We start from the raw sequence: 9,766 nt of genomic DNA, 5'->3' as shown, positions 1-9,766 counted from the left end.
TACTCGATTTTCTTTAAACTTCATCAAAATCATGTCAAAACACGGCCGATAAGAATATGTAAAGGAGTCGATGATAAATCGAATGCTGTTGCCATGGCAACATGTCAAACTTTAAAATTAGATTCCTGTCTTTTCGAGGCAGTTAACATGCTTAGAATTTCATGAAACTCAACACACACATCAATATTTATGATAGTTAGACACTGGCAAAAGGTCATAAATGGGCGTGGAGCAGGCACTCTATAGCGCCATCTTTTGACAAAAGTTGGGGGGTTAGTTTTTCCTACAGTCACTAAACTCTGTACATATATTAATCTCATCAATTTGGACAACTTTCTAAATCAAACTCATTAGCTGAGACCAACAGGAAGCCGGCTATTTTGATTTGAATGTGGATTTTTTGAAAAATCAGGCTGTAAACAAATGCACACTACTTCTAAGAACAACCAGCTGTTCACACCAAACTTTTTTAACATGAAGAGAATATTCTGAAGATGTTAAATTGCGACCGGATTTTGGATATCTTGAACGGTGTGGACGTGGTGATTTTTTAAAGATATAGTAAAAAATATTTTTATATCTTTAAAGTGCAGCATCCAAACTCTTTAAAACTTTTTTCACACAGAGATCTAATCATTCTGAGCAAGTGCTGGAAATAAAAAATGTATACAAGCTTCTATGAATTAAAGAAAATTTAAAAAAGAACTCAGAAACCTGCTGTCACTCTGGTGAATGTCTCTACAGTATGTGTGTGCGTTCAGTCAGGCACAGAGAAGCTCATTATTGCAGGGGGGAGGGGTGAGAGGCAGAGAGGGTGACAGAGTAGAGAGCCATCCTACAGACCATCTTTGAACAAAATGCACATACTGTATGTAGTGTAATTACATAAATATGTCTGATCTTTGAGAGTCTGATATTTTGAGAAAATATAAAGGGTCACTAAGTCTTTCATTGTTCATTTTTTGCAGTTGTTGTTTTTTATTTATTTTTTACTTAACTGTACCATGAACTTGTCCTATTCAGTCACATAGCAAAAGATTTTAAAAAATACAACTTTTTAGCATGATCAATTTATCTTCATTGATAGACAATATTTACATAGTGTTATTTATTGAATATAAAATCATAATAATAAAAAATTAAGACAAACTTTGACAACAAAACAAACGTTACTGTTATCTCTTCAAAACATCTGAAAACCATAATTTTAAGATCAGTTATATATATGTATCACCCCGTTAAAATACTCAACTTGATTTTTAAAGATATTTTGAAAGAATGAAGCGTTTATAGAGCACTTTATTGTGTATTGCTGTACACCCACATGAACTGTGTTCATGTTCATGTTAATTCACAGTACATAAACTTTATATGAATACTTTTTTTAGCTTAATATTAATTAACATTAATAAATGCTATTTATTTATTGGTCATGTTAACTGATATAGTTAATTTTAACAAATGAAACTGGATGGCAACATTTTATATTTTGTGTGTATGTGTCTGTGTGTTGATTTTAAAGTGTAACCCTTTCAATTCTGTAAACTTAAAATCCAAACTAGCAGATGGTTACTGTGAATGCATGTGCCAACTGGGCACCGTCTTCCTTATTGATTCTTAGTTATGACAACAATTGATTTTATACAAAAATATATTATACAAAAATTGTACAGATAGGTAACAATGACATTTAAGCAGAAGTGGTGGATATAAAGGAAGCAATAATAACATTTTGCTATCATCATGAATTACATGTTCTTATTTGTAGCATACTGGTTCACAGTTGGCATCTATCTGAAGTCCTTGCATTGATTGCATTTAATTAAATCAACATTATATTTGGTCAGTCTGATCTTGAGGCCTTAGAGATGTTAAATTGTGAAGATCTTGAGTTTTCATTAAAGGGCATGTCCGTGGTGGCCTGACAAAGTTTGATGTTTCTGCATAGACATAGAAGTGGCTATAACTTAGCCTGAAAATGTCTGATCTGCCACAAAATTCACAGGTTTTGGTAAGAGTCCTGGCCTGAAGACACCTAAAGACCAATATTCAGATATTATCATAGCGCCACCTGTTGGCAGCAGGATATCTCATATATTTCACTAACTCAAACACACCAAGGTCAATCTGCACCAAACTTCATATGTTTGATAATAGTGCTGGCCTGAACACATCTACATGCCAATAATCAGTTATAGGCATAGCGCCACCAGCTGGCAGCAGCAAGTTTGGCACATTTAAATGACTTATGACATATTTTTTCTATATTTACTGTATTAAAAGCATACTGCCCACCGATTGCTGTTTTCCTGAAGCCACCGGTCGGCGGTGAGCCCGGGTGCGAGGGCCCGTTCATCGCTGCTCGCAGCTTTAATTTACATTTGCTATTTGGTGAAGAGCCAATGTTGATAACTGTGATATTGTTCCTCTGTGAACGGATTTCCATGTCCTTGAGTTTCTCTTTTGTTTTGTGTTTTCCTTCTGCCATTGTCTGTGTAACTGAGAGTCTGGCCCACATCCTGTTTTTCATGCTTCTGTCATTATATTTGTAGAAGTAAAATAGAGAAAGTATATTGATTATATTAGAATATGTTTAAAAATATATTCTAATATAGAAAATAATTAAAAGCCATTCCTCACTTAGTTTTGTTGTTTATTTTAATTAGGGCCCGAGCCCAAAAGGGCGAAGGCCCTATTGTTCTTCTAAGGATTCTTATTAGGGCCCGAGCCCAAAAGGGCGAAGGCCCTATTGTTCTTCTAAGGGTTATTAGGGCCCGAGCCCAAAAGGGCGAAGGCCCTATTGTTTTTCTAAGGATTATTATTATTATTATTTTTTTTTCAATGTTTTGGGTGATTTTGGGGCCCTTAACATACACGAAAACTCTTGAAAATTTGCACACACATTGGAACCTGCGGCCATCAGGGCCGGACAGACTTTGACATGGGGGGGTCACCTGGGGGGGGCGTGGCACAGCGTTAAAAATTGCGACTTTTGAGGGACTCTGGAGCGCACACCAATTGATCTACAGTCACCAAAATTCATACACATATAGACCTCATCGGGCCGAACAACTTCCGTGCTCACAGTCCGTGCTTCACCAAACAGGAAGTCAGCTATTCAGGGATGTCTAAAAAGCGCATGCAATGGAATTTGAAATACTCCTCCTAGACCTTCCAACCGATGGCCACCAAACTCGGTCAGCATGATCTCAAGACATTGGGGACGCAAAATTGCCAGGGGATTTTTGATATCTCGAACGGTTTGGCCGTGGCGGGGCGACAAAGTTATAGCGAGAAATGAGAAACAGGAAGTGTCTAATTACTTTAACACACTTTGTCTGATTTTGACCAAACATCAGCAGTTTGTTCATCTTATGATGCCGATCACAGAGATGTGACTATTAGGAGTCAAAGTTATAGCGCCACCAACTGGCAACACAAAGCGCAACGTTTTCTAAATGCTTTTAAATCAACCTCTTAATTTTACTCAATTTGCTTCAAACTTCATCTCAATAATGTTGAAACACGGCCAATGAGAATCTGTGAATTGCCTTATCGATAACTTTTATCATGTTGCCATGGCAACGTGTCAAACTTTAACTTTAGCTTTTTGTGTTTTGAAGCCACTTAAAATACTCAGAATTTCATGAAACTTCACACACACATCTGTATTAATGATATTAAGACACTGATAAAAGCCCATAAATGGGCGTGGAGCAGGCGCTCCATAGCGCCACCTTTTGACAAAAGTTGGGGGTTTAGTTTGTCCTACAGTCACCAAACTCGGTACATATATTGATCTCATCAAGCCAGAAACATTTCTAATTTACACCCATTAGCTACGATCAACAGGAAGTCGGCTATTTTGATTTGAATGTGGATATTTGGAAAAATCAGGCTGTGGAATATTATATACTTCTCTCAGGAAAACCAACCAATTCACACCAAACTTTTTTGACATGTTGCCAACATTCTGAAGATTCTAAATTGCGAGCAGATTTAGGATATCTTGAACGGTGTTGATGTGGTGATTGATTGAAATCGGAGTAAAACAAGATAGCCGTAATTTTATTATATCTTTAAAGTGCAGCATCCAAAGTCTTTGAAACTTTTTTCATACAGACTACTAGTCATTCTGATCAGACACCGTTCATTTCATAATTATACAAAGATCTATGAATTAATGAAAATTAAAAAACAAATCTGATCCCTCTCTGCTCTGCACTTATGTGTGTGCGTGGTAAGTGGGTGTGTGTTTGTTGAGTGTTAGGGTGAGAGTGGGGAGGGGGGATGGGTGGAAAGAGAGAGTCAGAGAGGAGGAGATAGAAGGGAATATTTAAACTCTTGGTTGTTTATTCATTAGGATGTGAATTAGGGCTGGGTATTGTGACCAATTTGGCAATTCGATTCGATTGTTATTTTTATGGTTTCGATTCGATTATATTCGATTCGATATCGATTAGCTATCAATATTTCATTTAAAATGTTAGTTTTGCAGACATGGGATCACTATTTTGATATAAATCCTGGTAACTTAAAACTCCCCTACTTAAGTTTATTACTGAAATACACATCTACATTAATAATAGGGTGCACACAGTTGTTTATTTTAAACAACTTTTATTTTAAATGAATACTGTAGCAAGAAGTCATAAATATGTGCATCCAATGTACACCATGCAAACAAACTGCAAAATGCACATTACTGTAAAAAAATAAAAAGACTACATGTGCAACAGTGAAATCTATTAAGAACTTCAAACATGTTTAAGAAATATATATTTTTTTTAATTCAAATCAGGCCCATCATAAAGCCCTTGTCTGCATATACAAAACATTCTAACTGTCCATAAAACTAACAGATCTTAACTAAAGCCTAATATTTTTTGATCACCAGATTTTTTTTTGCAAAAAATTTACACCCATTAGCTACGACCAACAGGAAGTCAGCTATTTTGATTTGAATGTGGATTTTTGGAAAAATATAGCTGAATAAATTCATATCACTCATAGCAGAATCAGACAGTGCACACCAAACTTTGTCAACATGATGCCAAGATACTGAAGATGTTACAATGTGAACGGCTTTGGGATATCTTGAACGGTGTTGATGTGGCGATTTATGAAAGTAACAGTAAAAAAGATGGAGAGTTATTTCCATATATCTTTAAATTGCATTATTCTAACTCATCAAAACTTTTTACATATAAAGAACAAGAAATTCTTAGGAAATACGTGTAGTTTCAAAATGTTATCATGCTCAGAGGCCCCAAAAACATTAAAAGTGTCATATAAATTGTCAGATTAAAGCTCTAATACCAGGGATGAACACTAGAGGTCCTCATAAGATAAGGAATCGTTTGAACAATAATGCTATTTAGCTCATTCTCAGTGTATAAGAATGAAAATAATCCATAGAATCAGTTGATATATAATGTACTGTCAGTGTACTTTTACATAATTATTTTGTATAGGTGCTTAAAGAGCATTAAAATCTTTTTTTAATCTTTTAAGGAAAAATTATATGATTTATATACATATATACAATCTCACTGATAGAATAAAAAATCTTATAAGTATGACACTATACTGCTCAGTTCACTTAATTAGAATGAGAAACAAATACATCAACTAAGTTAATATGTATTTATTTTTAATATATTTGTTTATAATTATTTCACAGATGCTTATAGATCATTAAAATAATATTTAAAAATGGTTGTAGATCATAAAACATGGTAACTATTTAAAATAGGGTCTCTTTTGTTAACAATGGTTAATAAACTGACACACGAACGAACAACGAACAATATGTTTGTACTCGATTTTCTTCAAACTTCATCAGAATGATGTAAAAACACGGCCGATGAGAGTCTGTAAAGGCGTCCCTGATGCATCAAATGCTGTTGCCATGGCAAATAAATAAAAATACAAAATACATTCAAATATTTGTTTCCTGTGTTTTTGAGGCAGATAGCGTGCCTAGAATTTCATTTTCCATTTTCAATTTTCAATTTTCAATTATTTATTATATATTTAAAGTGCAGCATCCTAACTCTTTGAAACTTTTTTCATACAAATAACTATTCATTCTGATCAAACACAGTTCATTTCATAATTATACAAAACTCCACGAATGAAAGAAAATTAAAAAACAAATCTGATCTCACTCTGCTCTGCACTCTATGTGTGTGTTTGTGTGGTAAGTGGCTGAGTGTAAGGAGGGGGGATGGGTGGTAAGAGAAAGAGTCAGACAGGAGGAGAGACAGTTAGGGTTAGTCCAAAGGGTTACTGTGAATGCATGTGCCAACTGGGCACCGTTTTCCTGATGCTATCGGGATGGCGACTGCCAGACGGCGAGGGCCCGGTCAACGCTGCTTGCAGCTTTAATTATTTTTTTTTTCTTTTTTTTTTTTATTTTTTTCAACCTTCCGGGCACTTTTGGGGGCCTTAACATACTCAAAAACTCTTGAAAATTTGCACACACGTCGGAATCTGCGGCCATCAGGACGCCAAAGAGGCTGGGACCCGGGCGTGGTTCAGGGCCTCTACAGCGCCCCCTGGAACACAGTTTGAAAACTTGATGTACTGCGCACACATACTTGCATGTATTGATATGAAACTCGGTACACATATAGATCTCACTGAGCCAAACAACTTTTGTACTCTATGTCATGGGCTCCACGCAACAGGAAGTGAGATATTTAGGGCTGTTTAAAAAGCGCATGCTCTGGAATTTAACGTACTCCTCCCAGGAATTCCATGGGATTGTCACCAAACTCGGTCAGCATGATCTCAAGACATTGGGGACGCTAAATTGCGAGGAGATTTTTGATATCTCGAACGGTTTGGCCGTGGCAAGGCGACAAACTTATGGCGAGAAATGAGAAACAGGAAGTGTCTAATAACTGTTGACCACATTGCCTGATTCTGATGAAACTTCACCAGTTTGTTCGTTGTATGATGCCGATTCCATAAATGTGACTATTATGAGTCAAAGTTATAGCGCCACCAACTGGCAGCAGGAAGTGTGTCATTTTCAAAATGCTTTGATATCAGCCTCTTAATTTTACTCGATTTTCTTTAAACTTCATCAAAATCATGTCAAAACACGGCCGATAAGAATATGTAAAGGGGTCGATGATAAATCGAATGCTGTTGCCATGGCAACATGTCAAACTTTAAAATTAGATTCCTGTCTTTTCGAGGCAGTTAACATGCTTAGAATTTCATGAAACTCAACACACACATCAATATTTATGATAGTTAGACACTGGCAAAAGGTCATAAATGGGCGTGGAGCAGGCACTCTATAGCGCCATCTTTTGACAAAAGTTGGGGGGTTAGTTTTTCCTACAGTCACTAAACTCTGTACATATATTAATCTCATCAATTTGGACAACTTTCTAAATCAAACTCATTAGCTGAGACCAACAGGAAGCCGGCTATTTTGATTTGAATGTGGATTTTTGGAAAAATCAGGCTGTAAACAAATGCACACTACTTCTAAGAACAACCAGCTGTTCACACCAAACTTTTTTAACATGAAGAGAATATTCTGAAGATGTTAAATTGCGAGCGGATTTTCGATATCTTGAACGGTGTGGACGTGGTGATTTTTTAAAGATATAGTAAAAAATATTTTTATATCTTTAAAGTGCAGCATCCAAACTCTTTAAAACTTTTTTCACACAGAGATCTAATCATTCTGAGCAAGTGCTGGAAATAAAAAATGTATACAAGCTTCTATGAATTAAAGAAAATTTAAAAAAGAACTCATGAAACCTGCTGTCACTCTGGTGAATGTCTCTACAGTATGTGTGTGCGTTGAGTCAGGCACAGAGAAGCTCATTATTGCAGGGGGGAGGGGTGAGAGGCAGAGAGGGTGACAGAGTAGAGAGCCATCCTACAGACCATCTTTGAACAAAATGCACATACTGTATGTAGTGTAATTACATAAATATGTCTGATCTTTGAGAGTCTGATATTTTGAGAAAATATAAAGGGTCACTAAGTCTTTCATTGTTCATTTTTTGCAGTTGTTGTTTTTTATTTATTTTTTACTTAACTGTACCATGAACTTGTCCTATTCAGTCACATAGCAAAAGATTTTAAAAAATACAACTTTTTAGCATGATCAATTTATCTTCATTGATAGACAATATTTACATAGTGTTATTTATTGAATATAAAATCATAATAATAAAAAATTAAGACAAACTTTGACAACAAAACAAACGTTACTGTTATCTCTTCAAAACATCTGAAAACCATAATTTTAAGATCAGTTATATATATGTATCACCCCGTTAAAATACTCAACTTGATTTTTAAAGATATTTTGAAAGAAAGCGTTTATAGAGCACTTTATTGTGTATTGCTGTACACCCACATGAACTGTGTTCATGTTCATGTTAATTCACAGTACATAAACTTTATATGAATACTTTTTTTAGCTTAATATTAATTAACATTAATAAATGCTATTTATTTATTGGTCATGTTAACTGATATAGTTAATTTTAACAAATGAAACTGGATGGCAACATTTTATATTTTGTGTGTATGTGTCTGTGTGTTGATTTTAAAGTGTAACCCTTTCAATTCTGTAAACTTAAAATCCAAACTAGCAGATGGTTACTGTGAATGCATGTGCCAACTGGGCACCGTCTTCCTTATTGATTCTTAGTTATGACAACAATTGATTTTATACAAAAATATATTATACAAAAATTGTACAGATAGGTAACAATGACATTTAAGCAGAAGTGGTGGATATAAAGGAAGCAATAATAACATTTTACTATCATCATGAATTACATGTTCTTATTTGTAGCATACTGGTTCACAGTTGGCATCTATCTGAAGTCCTTGCATTGATTGCATTTAATTAAATCAACATTATATTTGGTCAGTCTGATCTTGAGGCCTTAGAGATGTTAAATTGTGAAGATCTTGAGTTTTCATTAAAGGGCATGTCCGTGGTGGCCTGACAAAGTTTGATGTTTCTGCATAGACATAGAAGTGGTTATAACTTAGCCTGAAAATGTCTGATCTGCCACAAAATTCACAGGTTTGGTAAGAGTCCTGGCCTGAAGACACCTAAAGACCAATATTCAGATATTATCATAGCGCCACCTGTTGGCAGCAGGATATCTCATATATTTCACTAACTCAAACACACCAAGGTCAATCTGAACCAAACTTCATATGTTTGATAATAGTGCTGGCCTGAACACATCTACATGTCAATAATCAGTTATAGGCATAGTGCCACCAGCTGGCAGCAGCAATTTTGGCACATTTAAATGACTTATGACATATTTTTTCTATATTTACTGTATTAAAAGCATACTGCCCACCGATTGCTGTTTTCCTGAAGCCACCGGTCGGCGGTGAGCCCGGGTGCGAGGGCCCGTTCATCGCTGCTCGCAGCTTTAATTTTTTTTTTTTTTTTTTTTTTCAACCGTTGGGGCACTTTTGGGGGCCTTAACATACTCAAAAACTCTTGAAAATTTGCACACACGTTGGAATCTGCCGTCGTCCGGACGCCACAGAGGCTGGGACCCGGGCGTGGTTCAGGGCCTCTACAGCGCCCCCTGGAACACAGTTTGAAAACTTGATGTACTGCGCACACATACTTGCACGCACTCATATGAAACTCGGTACACATATAGAACTCATCGAGCTGAACAACTTTTGTACTCTATGTCATGGGCTCCACGCAACAGGAAGTGGGATATTTAGGGCTGTTTAAAAAGCGCAT

Source organism: Garra rufa, chromosome 5 (genome assembly GCF_049309525.1).
Source record: "Garra rufa chromosome 5, GarRuf1.0, whole genome shotgun sequence".
NCBI lineage: Eukaryota > Metazoa > Chordata > Actinopteri > Cypriniformes > Cyprinidae > Garra > Garra rufa.
This window is presented reverse-complemented; position numbering follows the sequence as displayed.